This window comes from Chiloscyllium plagiosum, chromosome 3, assembly GCF_004010195.1.
Source record: "Chiloscyllium plagiosum isolate BGI_BamShark_2017 chromosome 3, ASM401019v2, whole genome shotgun sequence".
NCBI lineage: Eukaryota > Metazoa > Chordata > Chondrichthyes > Orectolobiformes > Hemiscylliidae > Chiloscyllium > Chiloscyllium plagiosum.
The window spans coordinates 137,251,466-137,261,206 of NC_057712.1; positions in this window are offsets into that span (position 1 = coordinate 137,251,466).

Below are 9,741 nucleotides of genomic sequence, written 5' to 3' on the forward strand. Positions count from 1 at the left end.
GCGTTTGGTATGCTTTCCTTTATCGGTCAGAGTATTGAGTGCAGGAGTTGGGAGGTCATGTTGCAGCTGTACAGGACATTGGTTAGGCCACTGTTGGAATATTGCGTGCAATTCTGGTTTCCTTCCTATCGGAATGATGTTGTGAAACTTGAAAGGGTTCAGAAAAAATTTACAAGGATGTTGCCAGGGTTGGAGGTATTGAGCTATAGGGAGAGGTAGAAAAGGCTGGGGCTGTTTTCCCTGGAGTGTCGGAGGCTGAGGGGTGACCTCATAGAGGTGTATAAAATCATGGAGGGGCATGGATAGGGTAAATAGACAAAGTCTTTTCCCTGGGGTCGGGGAGTCCAGAACTAGAGGACATAGGTTTAAGGTGAGAGGGGAAAGATATAAAAGAGACCTAAGGGGCAACTTTTCCATGCAGAGGGTGGTGCGTGTATGGAATGAGCTGCCAGAGGAAGTGGTGGAGGCTGGTACAATTGCAACATTTAAAGGTGCCTGGATGGGTATATGAATAGGAAGGGTTTGGAGGGATTTGGGCCAGGTGCTGGCAGGTGGGACTAGATTGAGTTGGGATATCTAGTCAGCATGGAAGAGTTGGACCGAAGGGTCTGTTTCCATGCTGTACATCTCTATGACTCTATAACTCCAGCTCCTCGAGAACCATGTTAGGGAACTGGTGTTGGAGCTGGATGAACTTCGGATCATTCATGAGGTGGAGGGGGTTATTGAGAGGAGTTACAGGGAGGCAGTTACTCCACAGCCACGTGAAGAAGGTAGATGGGTTACTGTCAGGGGTAGGAAAGGGAACCGGCAAGCAGTGCAGGGATCTCCTGTGGCCATTCCCCTCAACAACAAGTATACTGTTTTGGATACTGTTGGGGGAGATGACTTCCCAGGGGTAAGCCATGGCATACAGGTCTCTGGCACAGAGTCTGACCCTGCTGCTCAGAGGAAAAGTGGGAAGAGGAACAGAGCTTTAGTCATTGGGAACTCCATAGTTAGGGGGACAGACAGGAGGTTTTGTGGGGACGAGAGAGACTCACGGTTGGTGTGTTGCCTCCCAGATGCTTCACAGATGTTCGTGTTTTCGGGATCCTTGAGGGGGAGGGATAGCAGCCCCAAGTTGTGGTCCACATAGGCAACAACGACATAGGTTGGAAGAAAGGTGGGTATCTAAGGAAGAAATTCAGGTAGCTAGGGTGGAAGCTTAGAACTAGAACAAACAGTGTTGTTATCTGTGGTTTGTTAGGCGAAAGTGAATACTACAGCTGCTGGAGATTAGAGTCAAGAGTATGGTGCTGGAAAAGCACAGCAGGTCAGGCAGCATCCGAGGAGCAGGAAAAGCGACGTTTCAGGCAAAAGCCCTTCATCAGGAATCTCTGGTTTGTTGCCCATGCCACGTGTTAGTGAAGCAAGGAACAGAGAGAGTGGAGCTAAACACGTGGCTGCAGGGATGGTGCAGGAAGGAGAGATTTGGATTCTTGGATAATTGGAGCTCTTTCTGGGGAAGGTGGGACCTCTACAAACAGGATGGTCTACACCTGAACCAGAGGGGCAACAATATCCTGGGGGAGAAGTTTGCTAATGCTCTTTGAGGGGTGTTCAAACTAATGCATTATGTGGATGGGAACCTGAATTGTAGTTCCAGTGTACAGGAGGTTGAGTGTAGTGAAGTCAGGGATAGGTTGACAAGGTCGCAAGATGGCACCGGCAATCGAGATGTTGGTTTGAAATGTGTGTACTTCAATGCCAGGAGCATCCAGAATAAGGTGGGTGAACTTGCAGCATGGGTTGGTACTTGGGATTTCGATGTTGTGGCCAATTCAGAGACATGGCTGGAGGAGGGTCAGGAATGGTTGTTGCAGATTCTGGGATTTAGATGTTTCAGTAAGAACAGAGATGATGGCAAGAGAGGGGGTGATGTGGCATTGTTAATCAAGGATAGTATTACAGCAGTTGAGATAATGTTTGAGGACTCATCGAGTGAGGTAATTTGGGTTGAGGTTAGAAACAGGAAAGGAGAGGTCACCCTGTTGAGAGTTTTCTATAAGCCTCCGAATTGTTCCAGAGATGTAGAGGAAAGGACAGCAAAGATGATTCTCGATAGTTGCGAGAGTAACAGAGTCGTTGTTATGGGGGACTTTAACTTCCCCAATATTGACTGGGAATACAATAGTTCAAGTAGTTTAGATGGGTCAGTTTTTGTTCAATGTGTGCAGGAGTGTTTTCTGACACAGTATGTAGACAGGCCAACATGGAATAATGTCATACTGGGGAATGAACCCAGACAGGTGCTAGGTTTGGAGGTAGGTGAGCACTTTGGCAATAGTGACCATAATTTGGTTATGTATACAATAGCAATGAGCAGGGAAAGGTATATACTGCAGGGAAAGAGGTATAACTGGGAGAAAGGCAATTTTGATGCGATTTGGCAAGATTTAGGATGCATAGGATGGGGAAGTAAACTGCAGGGGATGGACACTCTTGAAATGTGGAGCTTATTCAAGGAACAGCTACTGTGGGTCCTTGATGAGTATATACGTACCAGGCAGGGAGGTAGTTGTTGAGAGAGGAAGCCATGGTTTACTAAGGAAGTTGAAGCTCTTGTCAAGAGGAAGAGGAAGGCTTATGTTAGAATGAGATGTGAAGGCTCAGTTAGAGCAATTGCGATTTACAAGGTAGCCAGGAAAGACCTAAAGAGAGAGCTAAGACAAGCAAGGAGGAGTCATGAGAAGTTGTTGGCGGACAGGATCAGGGAAAACCCTAAAATTTTCTAAAGGTATATAAGAGATAAAAGAATGACCAGAGTAAAATTAAGACTAGTATCAAGGTTAGTAGTGGGAAATTGTGCATGGAGTCAGAGTAGATAAGGGAAGTGCTAAATGAATATTTTTCATCAGTATTCAAGTCCCCTGGGCCGGATGGGACTTATCTCGGATTCTCTGGGATTCTCTCTTATGTCGTCATTGTCTTGAATATATCAGAAGACAGGAGGATAGCAAATGTTGTTCCCTTGTTCAAGAAGGGGAGTAGAGACAACTCTGGCAATTATAGGCCCAGCGAGCCTTACTTCAGTTGTGGGTAAAGTGTTGGAAAAGTTTATAAGAGATAGGATTTATAATAATCTCAAAAGGAATAAGTTGGTTAGGGATAGTCAACATGGTTTTGTGAAGGGTAGGTCGTGCCTTAGTGAATTCTTTGAGAAGGTGACCAAACAGATGGATGAATGTAAAGCCGGGTAAAGCTGTTGATGTGGTGTAAGGTATTTGATAAGGTTCCCGTGGTAGGCTATTGTACAAAATACAGAGGTGTGGGATTGAGAGTGATTTAGCGGTTCGGATCAGAAATTGGATAGCTGAAAGAAGTCAGAGGGTGATGGTTGATGGGAAATGTTCATCCTAGTGGTGTACCGCAATGATTAGTTTTGGGTCCACTGCTGTTTGTTATTTTCATAAACGATCTGGATGAGGGTGTAAAAGGATGGGTTAGTAAATTTGCGGATGAAACTAAGGTTGGTACAGTTGTGGATAATGCCAAAAGATGTTGTAGGTTACAGCGGAACATAGATAAGCTGCAGAGCTGGGCTGAGAGGTGGCAAATGGAGTTTAGTGCAGAAAAGTATGAGGTGATTCACTTTGGAAGGAGTAACAGGAATGCAGAGTACTGGGAAGATTGTAAGATTCTTGGTAGTGTAGTTGAGCAGAGAGATCTCGGTGTCCATGCACATAGATCCCTCAAAGTTGCCATGCAAGTTGATAGGGCTGTTCAGAAGGCTTTTATTAGTAGACTGGATTGAGTTTCAGAGTCATGAGGTCATGCTGCAGCTGTACAAAACTCAGGTGCAGCCGCAGGTGCAGGACGGCACGGTGGCACAGTGGCTAGCACTGCTGCCTCACAGCGCCTGAGACCCGGGTTCAATTCCCGCCTCAGTGAACTGTGTGGAGTTTGCACGTTCTCCCCGTGTCTGCGTGGGTTTCCTCCGGGTGCTCCGGTTTCCTCCCACAGTCCAAAGATGTGCAGGTCAGATGAATTGGCCATGCTAAATTGCCCGTAGTGTTAGGTATAGGGGTAAATGTAGGGGTGGGTTGCACTTCGGCGGGTTGGTGTGGACTTGTTGGGCCGAAGTGCCTGTTTCCATACTGTAATGTAATCTAATCTAAATCTAATCTAAAATCACTTGAGAGTATTGCATGCAGTTCTGGTCACCGCATTATCGAAAAGATGTGGAAGCTTTGGAAAGGGTCCAGAGGAGATTTACTGGGATGTTGCCTGGTATGAAGGGAAGGTCTGATGAGGAAAGGCTGAGGGCCTTGAGGCTGGTTTTGTTAGAGAGAAGAACATTGAGAGGTGACTTAACTGAGACATATAAGATAATCAGAGGGTTAGACAGGGTGGACAGTGAGAGCCTTTTTCTTCGGATGGTAATGGCTAGCTCAAGGTGGCATAGCTTTAAATTGAGGGGGGATAGATATAGGATAGATATCAGAGGTAGTTTCTTTACTCAGAGAGTAGTAGGGGTGTGAAACACACTGCCTGTAACAGTAGTAGACTCGCCAACTTTCAGGACAGTTAAATGGTCATTGGATAGACATATTCCAGCACCACTAATCCAGAATCTGGTTTCCAGCATCTGCAGTCATTGTTTGTAACATATGGATGAGAATGGAATAGTGCAGGTTAGATGGGCTTCAGACTGGTTTGAGGAGAAAGTGAGGTCTGCAGATGCTGGAGATCAGAGCTGGAAAGCGCAGCAGGTCAGGCAGCATCCAGGGAACAGGAGAATCGACGATTCGGGCATAAGCCCTTCTTCAGATTGGTTTCACAGGTCAGCACAACATTGAGGGCCGAAGGGCCTGTACTGCACTGAAATGTTCTACGCTTTATGTTACGTTCCTCCATGTTTTGATATAATTTATTAATTCTACCTCATTATGCATAATCAGATTCAAACTAGCATGGGGAAATAATAATGTGGATCCAGGAAATGGCACAGGAATTGAATAAATACTTTCTGTTCATTTTCACATGCTCCTCGTATTCCAATAATACAAAATAATCAAACCCTCAGACAGCACCTTCCAAACCCACAACAACTTCCATCTCGAAGACAAGGGCAGCAGATCCAATGGGAATACAACCCCCTGGAAGTTCCCTTCCAAGCCACTCACCATCCTGACTTGAAAATATACCACTGTTCCTTCAGCGTCACGGGGTCAAAATCCTGGAATTGCCTCCCTAATGGCATTGTGGATGTACCTAAAGCACATGGGACTGCAGTGGTTCAAGAAGGCAGCTCACCTCCACACTATCGAGGAGCAACTAGGGGACGGGCAATAAATGCTGGCTCACCCAGTGACATAAATAACATGAATTAAAAAAAATAAAAATCTCTGGTTGAATCCACGTCATATAGCTCTTGGAAACAGTCCCGAATACATAATTTATTTCTTAACTCTATTCATATGGGTTCTACATTGGAGTCATAGAGATGTACAGCATGGAAACAGACCGTTCGGCCTAACTTGTCCACGCCAACCAGATATCCTCAACTAACCTAGTCACAGTTACTAGCACCTAGCCCATATCCCTCTAAACCCTTCCTATTAATATACCCATCCAGATGCCTTTTAAATGTTGTAATTGTACCAACCTCCACCACTTCCTCTGGCAGCTCATTCCATACACGCACCACCCTCTGCGTGAAAAGGTTGCCCCTTAGGTCTCTTTTAAATGTTTCCCCTCTCATCGTAAACCTATGCCCTCTAGTTCTGGACTCCCCCATCCCAGGGAAAACACCTTGTCTATTTACCCTATCACTGCCCACCATGATTTTATAAAACTCTATTAGGTCACCCCTCAGACTCCGACGCTCCAGGGAAACCAGCCCCAGCCTGTTCAGCCTCTCCCTCCAACCCTGGCAACATCCTTGTAAATCTTTTGTGAACCCTTTCAAATTTCACAATATTGTTTCTATAGGAGGGAGACCAGAATTGTACACAATATTCCAACAGTAGCCTAACCAATGTCCTGTACAGCTGCAACATGACCTCCCCAATTCCTGTACTCAATGCTCTGACCAATAAAGCATACCAAATGCCTTCTTCACTATCCTATCTACCTGCGACCTCACTTTCAAAGTACTATGAAGCTGCACTCCGTGGTCTCTTTGTTCAGCAACACTCCCTGGGACCTTACCGCTAAGTGCAGAAGTCCTGCTCTGATTTGCCTTTCTCGTTTCTTGCTATAAGCAGAGAAAATACTGGAGAAACTCAGCAGGTCCGGCAACTGGAGAAGAGAATCGTACTGATCTCAAAACATTAACACATTTTCTCTCATCAATGATGCTGCCAGACCTCCTCCATTTCTCCAGCATCTTCTGTGCTTGTTTCAAATTTCTAGCACCTGCAGTATTTTGCTTTTATTCACTTTTTGCTGTTGTACTTGCCAACAATAGTCCCCAACTACCCTTTCCTTCCTGGGTCTTTTAGAAAACTCAGATACTCCTGAACATTTAGTACCTAGTTCTGATCACCTGGTAATCATTCTCCGTAATGACTGTAAGATCATATTTGTGAACCTGTTTTTGTGCTGTTAATTTACAAATCTTTGGGCAACTAGGAACATCCATGTCATACTAGAGAATTTAAAAAATCTCTTTTGTTCCCATATAGGGTGCCCTCTCTTTTCAGAACACACTATGAAGCAATTTTTAATCAGGAGCTTGGTGGGATAATCAGGCTGAAACATGATTCACAAGAGAGAAGACCTTAACCCTGCTGACCACTGCTTTATTTACACGCTCCAAGCCAATGTGAAATACTGTGTAGCCCAGGGAAAAAAGAAACGCTTGCAGATAGCTGAATACCTCCTTGCTTGACCATCCCGAATATTCACCAAAATAAGATTAATTAGTTAAGATTTAGATAAGCTCAAGGGGCTGAAAGACCTACCTTCCCTCCTAATTTGTACGTTTGCATGTAAGAGTTAAGTAAAAATGTCTTTTAAAAGCAGAGAGTGATAAATCATCTTGTGCACAGTAGATACCTGCAAGGAAAAGGTGAGCTCTAAATCGGTCTCCATCAAGCCACCTGGGGGGAGAAGATACTCATTCGATCTTAGGATTCGCTTCGAGCCCTACAATGCACCAAAATGAGAAAGAGCTATTACAGAGTCATAGAGTCAGGCATTCTGTGTAAATCACCCCAGTGAGAGCATTGCCGTTGGAAGACTCTCCGCCTCCTTTGGAATGTAGTAAGATTGCTTTCAAGGGAACCCCATCTGAAAAGAGGATATAATGATGCTGAGAGAGCAATCTAGTGTTAAAGTAAAGCAGTATCTAAACATGCTGTTCAAACTAAGACAAGATCTTGGTATTACTGAAAAAAGACACATTTTGTCGAAGCTTTGTCTTTCAATCATCAGGATATTTCACAAGAATACAAAGACAAGAGGAAAGCCAACATTTACACTGCAAGAGAGGAAAGTACTGATTTGTTACCAAGAGGATTCTGCTGTGGAGGCATTGCCATAAAAAATGCACCCAGTAATGCTGATTGACAGTTAACAGCCAGTCTTTGTTAAACTTTATATCATGCAACTTGATTGGTTGAAGGATTGCCATAGAGTCATACAGCACAGAAATAGATACTTTAGTCCAACCCATCCACGCTGACCAGGTTTCTCAAATTAATTTAGACCTCATTTGAACACACCTGGCCCAAATCCTTCTAAACCTTTCTTATTCATATTTAAATGTTGTAACTGTACCTGCACCTATAACATCCTCTGGCAGTTCATTCCACGCATCAACCATGCTCTGTGTTAAAAAGCTGCCCCTCTGGTCCCTTTTAAATTTTTCTCTTCCCACCTTAAACAGTACCATATTCTCCAGTCTCGCCACATAACTGTTTCTCATCTTGGGTTCCTTTCTAACACTTCTGGAAGATTATGCCATCCTTCATAGATAATGGTTTCCAAAGCTGGGCAATATCCCAACTGAATCAGAATCATTATGATGCAGAAAGAGGCCATTTGGGCCTTAGGCTGTCACCTGCACATTATTTATCTCCAAATAATAATTCCCTGTCCTCTCCAGTGCCTCAATCAAACCTTCCTCCACCACATTTCTCGGCAGTGCATTGCATAGTTAACTATTTATTCACTGAGTGTAAAAGCTTTTTCCCACATCAGATTTGTGAGTTGTAACAGGCACAGTGCAATATCATGAGAAAAGTACTTGTGTATTAATACATGTAACTTCAAGTACATTCAGAGTGCCATACTACGACCTGACTGACAATGCTAAACCCTCCACACACTCACCAAAAACCCATCATTCCCGGCACCAATCATAACAATACCATAACTATAACCTCCGAAGTGGAGGTGACAGTGTGAGTGCGAAAGGAAACCATTTGTTGGAGACGTGCAAACTGTTTCAGGCAAGTTGTAAAGGAATCACTTATTCCATGACAGAGAGAGAGAAAACAGCTGACCTGTTTCAGACTTTCTACCTATGCAAAACCAGCTCAACAGCACCAGAAATTAAATCAATGTGTTTCAGGATCCTCATCAATTCACGTGGAACCTCTTCCATGGATATAACAAGCTGAATATACTACTTGCCTACCAACAGGTATGGAGACGTGGTGGCATAGTGAAGGGGGCACAGGGTGGTGACTGTGGGCCAGAAGATGGGGAACTATCTGGATGGAACTTCACACAGTTTGCGCTTGGTAGTCACCCAAGATACACCTATTGGCATAACTCCACTGATACCAGAAACACTCACGGACATACCTCATTCCCTCCATAGAGACACAGAATAGAAAAAGGCCTTTCAGTCCATTGAGTCTGCACCAAGAACATCAACCACCTACTATTCGAATTCCATTTTCCAACCCTTGGACTGTAAGTGCACATCTAAACACTTTTCACACTCTGAGTGAAAAAGGTTTTCCTCACATCTCCTCTAAACCTGCTGGCCCTACTTTAGATCTCTGTCCCCTGGTCATTGATCTCTTCATCAAGGGGAAACGTTTCTTCCTGTCTACCACCCCATTTATAGCCCTCATCATTTTATTCCACTTAACCATGTCCCCTCTCAGTCTCCCCTGCTCTAAGGAAAACAATCCTAGTCTGTCCACTCTCTCTTCGTAATTGAAACTCTTTAGTCATTTGTAGGCAATGCATTACCTTCCTCAGAAATGTTCACAGTATTTCACAGACTTTGAAAGGCATTGACTGCAGTTATTGTGAACACAACAAGACCATACAAACAAGACAACACATGCGCAAAATACTGTTGACACTGAAAGTCGGAAATAAAAATGGAAAACCCTGGAGAAGTTCAGCTGGTCTGGCAGTATCTGTGGAGAGAAAAACAGCCAACATTTCAGACCGATAATTTTATGTCAAAGTTCTAACAACTTTTGGAGTTTATAACTAGATGACAGTTCTGTAGCTCCATATTTTCTCAACCTCACATTTACCTCCATCTTCAACTCTCCAGTCCTCAATAAAATCATCCAACTCTCTCCCCCTGGCTGTTTCTCCACTATAGACTTTATTGACACAGACTTGAATGGATATGGCAGATAACTGGTTTAGCCACTCACTGCCAGATCTGCCTGGGCCACATCAAACTACATTGGGTCCTGCTCTTGATAGGAGAAAGTGAGGTCTGCAGATGCTGGAGATCAAAGTTGAAACTTTATTGCTGGAACAGCACAGCAGGTCAGG